This window comes from Uranotaenia lowii, chromosome 1, assembly GCF_029784155.1.
Source record: "Uranotaenia lowii strain MFRU-FL chromosome 1, ASM2978415v1, whole genome shotgun sequence".
Lineage (NCBI taxonomy): Eukaryota > Metazoa > Arthropoda > Insecta > Diptera > Culicidae > Uranotaenia > Uranotaenia lowii.
The window spans coordinates 40,791,645-40,799,670 of NC_073691.1; the positions used below are offsets into that span (position 1 = coordinate 40,791,645).

At 37.6% G+C, this 8,026-nt stretch overlaps 1 long non-coding RNA gene across 1 annotated transcript; it reads left to right on the forward strand.

Moving 5' to 3' along the window:
* The first annotated feature begins 5,431 nt into the window (after positions 1-5,431).
* LOC129739519 (uncharacterized) lies at positions 5,432-6,067 on the forward strand. The gene is made up of 3 exons (XR_008735885.1): positions 5,432-5,574; positions 5,628-5,692; positions 5,756-6,067. It is a non-coding gene; the product is annotated as an uncharacterized LOC129739519 (long non-coding RNA).
* The last annotated feature ends 1,959 nt before the right edge of the window (positions 6,068-8,026 follow it).

Below are 8,026 nucleotides of genomic sequence, written 5' to 3' on the forward strand. Positions count from 1 at the left end.
TTTTTTAGTAACGTGCTTTTTTGCGCGAATTTTTTAATTAAAATGGATTTTTACGTGGATTTTCGAATTTCGGGTTTTTTTACGTGGATTTTCGAATTAACGAGATTTTTTTACGCGGATTTTCGAATTAACGCGGTTTTTTTACGCGGATTTTCGAATTAACGCTGTTTTTTTTGGCGGTTTTTTTTTACGCGGGACGAAATACCGCGTAAAAAAAACCTCAGTGTATAGTCCAACTCATCTTTATATATTAGATAAAAAACAAATCGTGCTCTATTTAAATTCTAAATTCAAGAAATTAACAATCTTTTCAATGTCTGACTATCGATCTGGTAACAGCACAAAAACAGCAATGATTAAAGTTGGTAAAGATATTGTAAAATCAATAGATGAATGCAGTTATTCCATACTTGTTCTACTTAATTCCTTTTCCATAAAAAATTGTGTGATAAACTTCCCAAGTAACATTTGAAGTTTTAAAGAAGGCTACTAGACAAAGTTTAAGTTTCATAAGAAGCTTAAAGAGTCTTACAAAACAATTGGTGTAACTTGGGTTAATAAAAATTTTTGATTTTCTACCATCAGCTGTTTAATTTATATTTACTTACCTGGAGAACCGACAACAACCAGTCTTATACAACAAAACGTTATCAAGTATTTTACCAGTTAGTTCTGGGTTGCCTCAAGGCTCTATTCTGGCATCTATCTTGTTTAGCCTATACATAAATGATCTTCCCGACGTAATTATTTATTGTTCAATCCACATTTTTGCTGATGACATACAGCTTAACGCTTTTTGCAAGGGCAGGCATATTCACGACATGAGTCATCTAGTAAATATCGTTTTAGAACCATTGCGAGTGTGGGTTTCAGCACATTTTATAACTTTGAATTTCTCAAAATCGAGTGTTCTTTTCATTTCGCGTGATAACGCCACGGAGAGTCCATCTTTAAAACTTGGAAATCAGCATTGAACTTGTTGAAGAAGCTGGAAGTTGAGGGTTGACAATAAATTAAAAGTCTTCTTGGGATAGGTAATCACGCACTTGTGCAATGTTGAACTTAATTGCTACAACTTAAATCAGAATTTTTAAACGAGAACGTCAAGCTTCGACTTTTTTGCCTTTCTTACAGAAAGGTATAGTTATCGGTCGATTTGGGAGATCATTAATTATGGGTCTTAGATATACCTTTATAGGTACCTATCGAAACAGCTCGACGAGTTCTGATGATGTCTGTGTATTTGTGTGAATTTATGTAAACTTTGTTCTCGACGTTTTTGTGAAACTGAGCAGTACAATAAAAATGATTTTTATCTTGAAAAATTTGATTTTTTTTCTTCTTCAACCTATAAAAGAAAGAAAAAAATACAAAATAGTTTGAAATTTTTTTTTTCATAGTAAATATCAAAAATCATCACTCCAAAAAACGTGTCAATTTGGCTTGCTAGCCACAACCAGCAATCACTAAAATCAAGATTATCGTATATATGACGTCAAATTATACGTGACGTCATAGATACGCGCTTGCTATCTAAAAGTATGGATCTGTCGATGTGTGGAAGGGAGAACAGACAGGCTTCACTCCCACTCAGGTTTGATGTCATCGTGACGGAACCCGTGTGGGAGGAAACGACAACTAAAATTTTCCCGACCTATTTTTAAATTTTTAATTTAATGGTTCAGTTTGCAACCGAACTATTCAAAAAAATTTCGGAACCGAAGCTCCGAATTATTAATCATAAAACTAGTTTTCACCAAGGGGTACGACCCCGAAATTATTGAAGTCGTTGATGAGTACGTCGTGCCCACACTGCATGGTACGAAAGCGATAGTAACTTCGAGACTTCAACCAACATTATATTCAAGCACAGATTGCTCTGAGAAGGGGAAACAACACGGGTACGCGGACGATGTATGCACATCCTCTCATCTTCTCACGTGCCGTTCGTGCTTACGAAGCTTTTTCTTAAGCAGCAACGAGAGGAGAGTATTTCGCCCGTGGAAGCAAATTAAATCCAATAAGATAAATGCTACTGAATCCTCTCGAGCTTTAAGCTCTCGGGCTTGTTTTTTTGTTCCCTTTTCTCTTCCTCTCTTCAGATCTAACGTTGCATTGTTGTTGTTGGGGTTGGTGTCTAGAGAAAAACGATGACGGCTTGGAGGTCAATCTGAACTTTCACTTGCTGAAGCCAATGGAAGATGACAACCAAACAGTAGCGCCACCAAGCCCTCCATAGTAGAATTTGAAGCATTTGGGATTTTTTTTGGAACATGCATATAATGCTTAAAAGCTAATAATCATTATTGACAAAGTTGAAGAAACAGGAAAGAACTCCGAATTAATCATTTTCGCCAGGTTGACCAAATACAAAAATGACAAAATCGACTAAATTGACAAAATTGAAAAAAAAAATGATTAAATAGAAAAATTTCACTAAATTGACGAAACTAACAAACTTGACATAATTCATTGATTTGACAAAATTCTCTTAGTTGAAAAAATCATAAAATAGATAAAATTTATAAAATTGACAAAATCGAGAAAATTGGCAGAATTGATCAAATTGACGATGACAAAATGGACAAAATTCACTGAATTGACAAAACTGACAAGATTGATAAAACTGACAAAATTAACAAAATTGAAAAAATTGACAAAATTGACGAAAATAACAAAATTGACAAAAGAGATGACAAAATCGACAAAATTCATTAAATTGACAAGATTGATAAAACTGACAAAATCGACAAAATTGAAAAAAAATGACTAAATTAACGATGACAAAATCGACAAAATTCACTAAATTGACAAAATTGACAAGATTGATAAAACTGACAAAAATTGACAAAATTGACTAAATTGAAACAAAATTGACCAAATTGACGAAATTGACAAACTTGGCTTAATTCATTGATTTGACAAAATTCACTTAACTGAAAAAAAAAAATAATAAAAATTGATAATATTTATAAAATTTACAAAATCGAGAAAATTAGCAGAATTGACAAAATTGACGATGACAAAATAGACAAAATTCACTGAATTGACAAAATTGACAAGATTGATAAAACTGACAAAATTGAAAAAAATATACTAAATTAACGATGACAAAATCGACAAAATTCACGAAATTGACAAAATTGACAAGATTGATAAAACTGACAAAAATCGACAAAATTGACAAAATTGACCAAATTGACAAAATTGACCAAATTGTCAAAATTCACAAAGTTGACAAAGACAAAATCGACAAAATTCACTATATTTACAAAATTGACAAAATTGACCCAATTGACCAAATTTACCAAATTTACAAGATTGACAAATCGACAAAATTGACAAACTTGACAGAATCGAAGAAAATTGACAAAATTGAGAAAATTGGCCAAATTGACAATGACAAAATCGACGAAATGCACTTAATTGACAAAATTGGCAAAGCTGTCAAAATTGACAACATTGACCAATTTGAAAATAAATGACATAATCGACAATTGATATTGACAATGACAAAATCGACAAATACACTTAATTGACAAAATTGATAAAACTGACAAATTTGACTAGATTGACAAAATGGACAGAATTGATAAAACTGACAAAATTGATCAAATTGAAAAAATGGACAAAATTGACAAAATTTACATAATTGACAAAATTGACCAAATCATGAAAATTGAAAAAATCCACAAAATTTACAAAATTGACAGAATTGACAAAATTGACAAGATTGATGAAACTGGCAAAATTGACAAAATTGACTTAATTGACAAAATCAATCAAATTGTTTATTGTTTGACATCTGGAAAGTATCTGATCGGATTATCAAAAACAAACTCGTGGCGTCCTGATTATCTTTGATTCTTACACAAAATCGAAAAAAAATTACAAAATTGACAAAATCAAGAAAATTGGCAAAATTGACAATGACAAAATCGACAAAATTCACTTCTTGACAAAATTGACAAGATTGATAAAACTGACAAAATCGACAAATTTCAAATTTTATTGTTGCAGTATTTTTAAACAAGTCACAATAAAAAAACCTTATCAAATTGAATGCAGACTTGAAAAATTATGTCACTATTGAACATGTATACATTTTAGGTGAAATTTATTATTTGAACCTAGATAGGAAGATGACTTTTCAAAACATTGTTAAATTTTCTTTTAATTAGGATTTTCAAGAGATTGAAAAACAATCAGTGCGAAATCTGAAAAATTATTCGACCTGCCCCCAGCTTTCAAAATTAAAACATTGAAAACTCAACCGGTTTTACTGAAGGACGATAATACCATATTTGACTAAGAGAAATCGCGTTTTGGTTAGGTTCATTTGTTAAGTAGCCATCTATTCTTGATGCCTATTGTTAAGCGGGCCACAGCAGGGCCACAGATTACGCAACATTTGTACAAATGCGTTGAAATTCAATGAAATTTGATAAAATTTTGTCGCTGTCAACACGATTTGTTTGAGTAAAATCGGTTGGGATCGAAATATTTTGTAGGTGCAACCCATTCTCCCAGTCGGGGTGAAGTTAGTTTTTTGTTGTTGTTGTTTTTTTCGTCAGCAATTGTTTGTGTTAGCGTGTAATATGTGTGTATCGTGAGTGGGCGTGCATATAATTTTGTATCGTCGCGTATTCATCGAAATTGTTAAGGCTATGTATGAAATACATGGTCCGCTTAAGCAATGGTGGAGAAAATGTACATCATGATTACACATCCGAATTCCTAAATTGCTTAGAATTGAAAACCCAAATTAAAATTCTTAAGGGATTGCACCATGAGGCACAACCCCGAAATCATATTTATTTTTTGCCAGGAATTTACCACATTGTGGCATTCTTCCCTACCCGGCCCCGTAATCATATGATTCAGGCCTAAGGACTAGACCCTCACATCACTTATTTCTATAGTGATGGGTCCCGTCCTTCGCCCAACGATAGATTCTCAAGCACAGATTGCTTTGAGAAGGGGAAAACTACACGGGGGGACGCGGACGATTTACGTACACCACAGGCCGTTCGTGCTCAGGGAGCTTTTTCTAAGCACGAACGACAGGAGAGAATTTCGCCCGTGGAAGCAAATTGAATCCAATAAGACAAATGCTACACTCAGAAATGAAAAAAATATGAAAATTATTATATTTCAATAACTCCGATATTTCTCTGACATTAATATCCAGAAATATTAAAAAATAACTATTTCAGATATTTAAATTTATGCATCCGAATAATTTCTTGGCGTGTAATGATCCAATGCATAAAATTTAATAACCGAGAAATTATATATTATTTTGTTCAAACAAACGCTTTGTGCGTTTGAGTCCCAACTAAACGGGTATGAGCACATGCTAGATTCTTCAGTTGCTAAATGCCTTTCAACTTGACTGCATGCAGATTCCATTCTTGTTAGTAGAACTGGCAACCTTGGTACGGGATCGGACAAACGTCAACGCGTTGGCGCCGAAAAAGAATTGTCATTGTTAGAAAATTGATCGAAACTGCGACACGTTTTTTCCTGACCTGGCAGTTAGTTAGTTTTTAGTGAATAGTTTTAGAGAAAACAGTATGTATTCATTATTAGTTGATCCGATAATCTTTTAATGTATTTTGTTATAGTAGGTGAAATCTATTTGGCTAGTTGCGCGTGATTTGAGTGCTCGCGGGTTTGTGAGTCAGAAGAGGTTAGGTGATAGAAATTCCTTACTGCGCAATTTGCCACTAAAATATTGTATTTCCTTTGATAGTTTGAGTGACCGTTCGGTTGTTCCGGTTAGGTGTACCGGGTTGAGCTCAATTAGAGCGGTAGGAAAGAAAAAGCGTAAGTACGCAAGAATACTTGTTTTGTACCCGATGATAAATATGATTTTCGTCCATTAGCTTCAAATAGCCGGTGATATCCGACGGTTTAGGGTTGCCAGAGCTAGAGCTTAGGGTAAACGGCGAAACTTATTTGTAAGTTCATAAAAGATTGTTTACATTATCACCATTTAATAATAAATGTATTTACAGTCGAGTTCGTTCGCATACAACGTACTACGGAACAGTTTTTATTTCCCACAAATCTCGAAAATAAAGCTGCAACGAGCAACCTAAATCTGGAACCGATGATGGAAGGCCCTACCGGAGAGCTGTTCAACTGCGTGACATGTCGCCGCCCGGATTCAGCGCAGAGCATGGTCGCTTGTGACGAGTGTTCGCAATGGCAACATTATGGATGCGCCGGTGTTACGGCTACCATAGCCGATCGAAGCTGGCTCTGCTGCAGATGCGTAGCTAGTCACAACGCAGTTAATTCGACTCAAACCGGCAACATAAACTCGCCCAAAGCACACACAAAGTTTGCTTCAGCTCGCGCCGCTGAACGTCATGATAATACCACCGGTCCAATAAGAGGGAGACAGGACGATCCAAATTTCGGAAGACTTCAATCCTCGTCTAATTCGAATGCCGGATCAGTCGTCTCAGTCAATGCTATTGCTCATCTTCGTTTAAGGCACCTGAAAGAGCAAAAGGATTTGGAGGATCAAAAAGCGGAACGGGATCGCGAGTTTCTTGCTAGAAAGCAGCAGCTAGAAGCAGAAATAGCTTTGGAAGAGCTCAATGAAGGATGTGATCGTAGCGTAGGAGGAAAAAGTCATCGAAGTATCGCCGGTTGGGTGGAACAACAATGCGGATTCGTGCATACTTCTACCCCAGTCCAGCAGAAACCCGAGACAGTGGCTCCAAGTGCGAACCCACATCCCGCCATCCAACAGCGAGAGGAGCGGCAAAGAATGCAAGCAATAATTCAATCAGGTCAACAGATTCAACCAAGCACTGCGCCAAAACAAGCAGAGATTCCAGTAAGAAATCCTCCCCCAGCTATAGCACCGGGCCCAAGGAGCAATTATCTTGATTCGAATCCACGTTTTCCGCCAGTGGCTCAGAATCCAGTTCCACCTGTACCAGTGAATCCGCTAACATTGCCACCGCCGAGCTCGTCGCAGTTCCCTGGATTTCCAGTGATGAATAACCCCTACGGGACGATGTATTTTCCAAATATTCCTGACATGCCGTCATCTGGTGCTGATTATCAGTTTGCGCACCCTCAGGGAGGAGTCTTTATCAACAACCCAGTCAGGCATCCGAACTTTGGTTTGAATGTACAGCCGTGTGCTTGGCAAGCATCCGAGCAGCACCCGCCTACAGTTCCACCAACAGTGTCAGCAGATTTGGGTAAAGGATTTCCTCATGCTACAGGTCGCATGATTACGCCACAGCAACTGGCGGCGCGTCAAGTTGTCTCTAGAGACCTCCCCAAGTTTTCCGGGGACCCACTCGAGTGGCCCATGTTCTTGAGTGCATTTGAATCGACAACGGCCATGTGTGGCATACAACCCGACGAGAACCTTGCTAGGCTACAGAAAAGTCTTGTTGGTAGCGCTCGCGAAAAGGTTCAGAATATTCTAACGCTGCCGGATGCAATCCCGGAAATTATCGACATCCTACGAGCCGAGTGTGGAAGGCCAGACCAAATTGTATACTGTCTGCTATCCAAGATCCGGAAAACCGCTCAGCCGTCTGTGACGAAATTGGAGACGCTTGTGACGTTCGGCAGAGAGGTACGCAACATGGTGACGTACATGCAGTCAGCGAAACTGAACACCCATTTGGACAATCCACTATTGCTGGCAGAGCTTGTTGCTAAGCTTCCACCCGACTTGCAGCTACAATGGGGTATGAAGTTAGCAGCTCTTCCGGAACCATCGCTTGGCGATTTCTGTGCGTTTGTGTCGGCTTATCGAACAGCGGCATGCAAGGTGAAATTGACGTCGGATGTTGGTCTGAATGAAAAAGCCACAAAAGGTGTTGTGAGAAAGGAGAAGCCAGTTTATTTGAACGCACATTCCGCCTCCGTGTCCTCAGCGCCTGGACCACCGGCTTCGAAAGTTACTCCGGTGCTAAAGCCGTGCCTGATGTGCAAAAGTACAACGCACAGAGTCCGAACTTGTAAGCAGTTCGAAACGTTGCCGCTC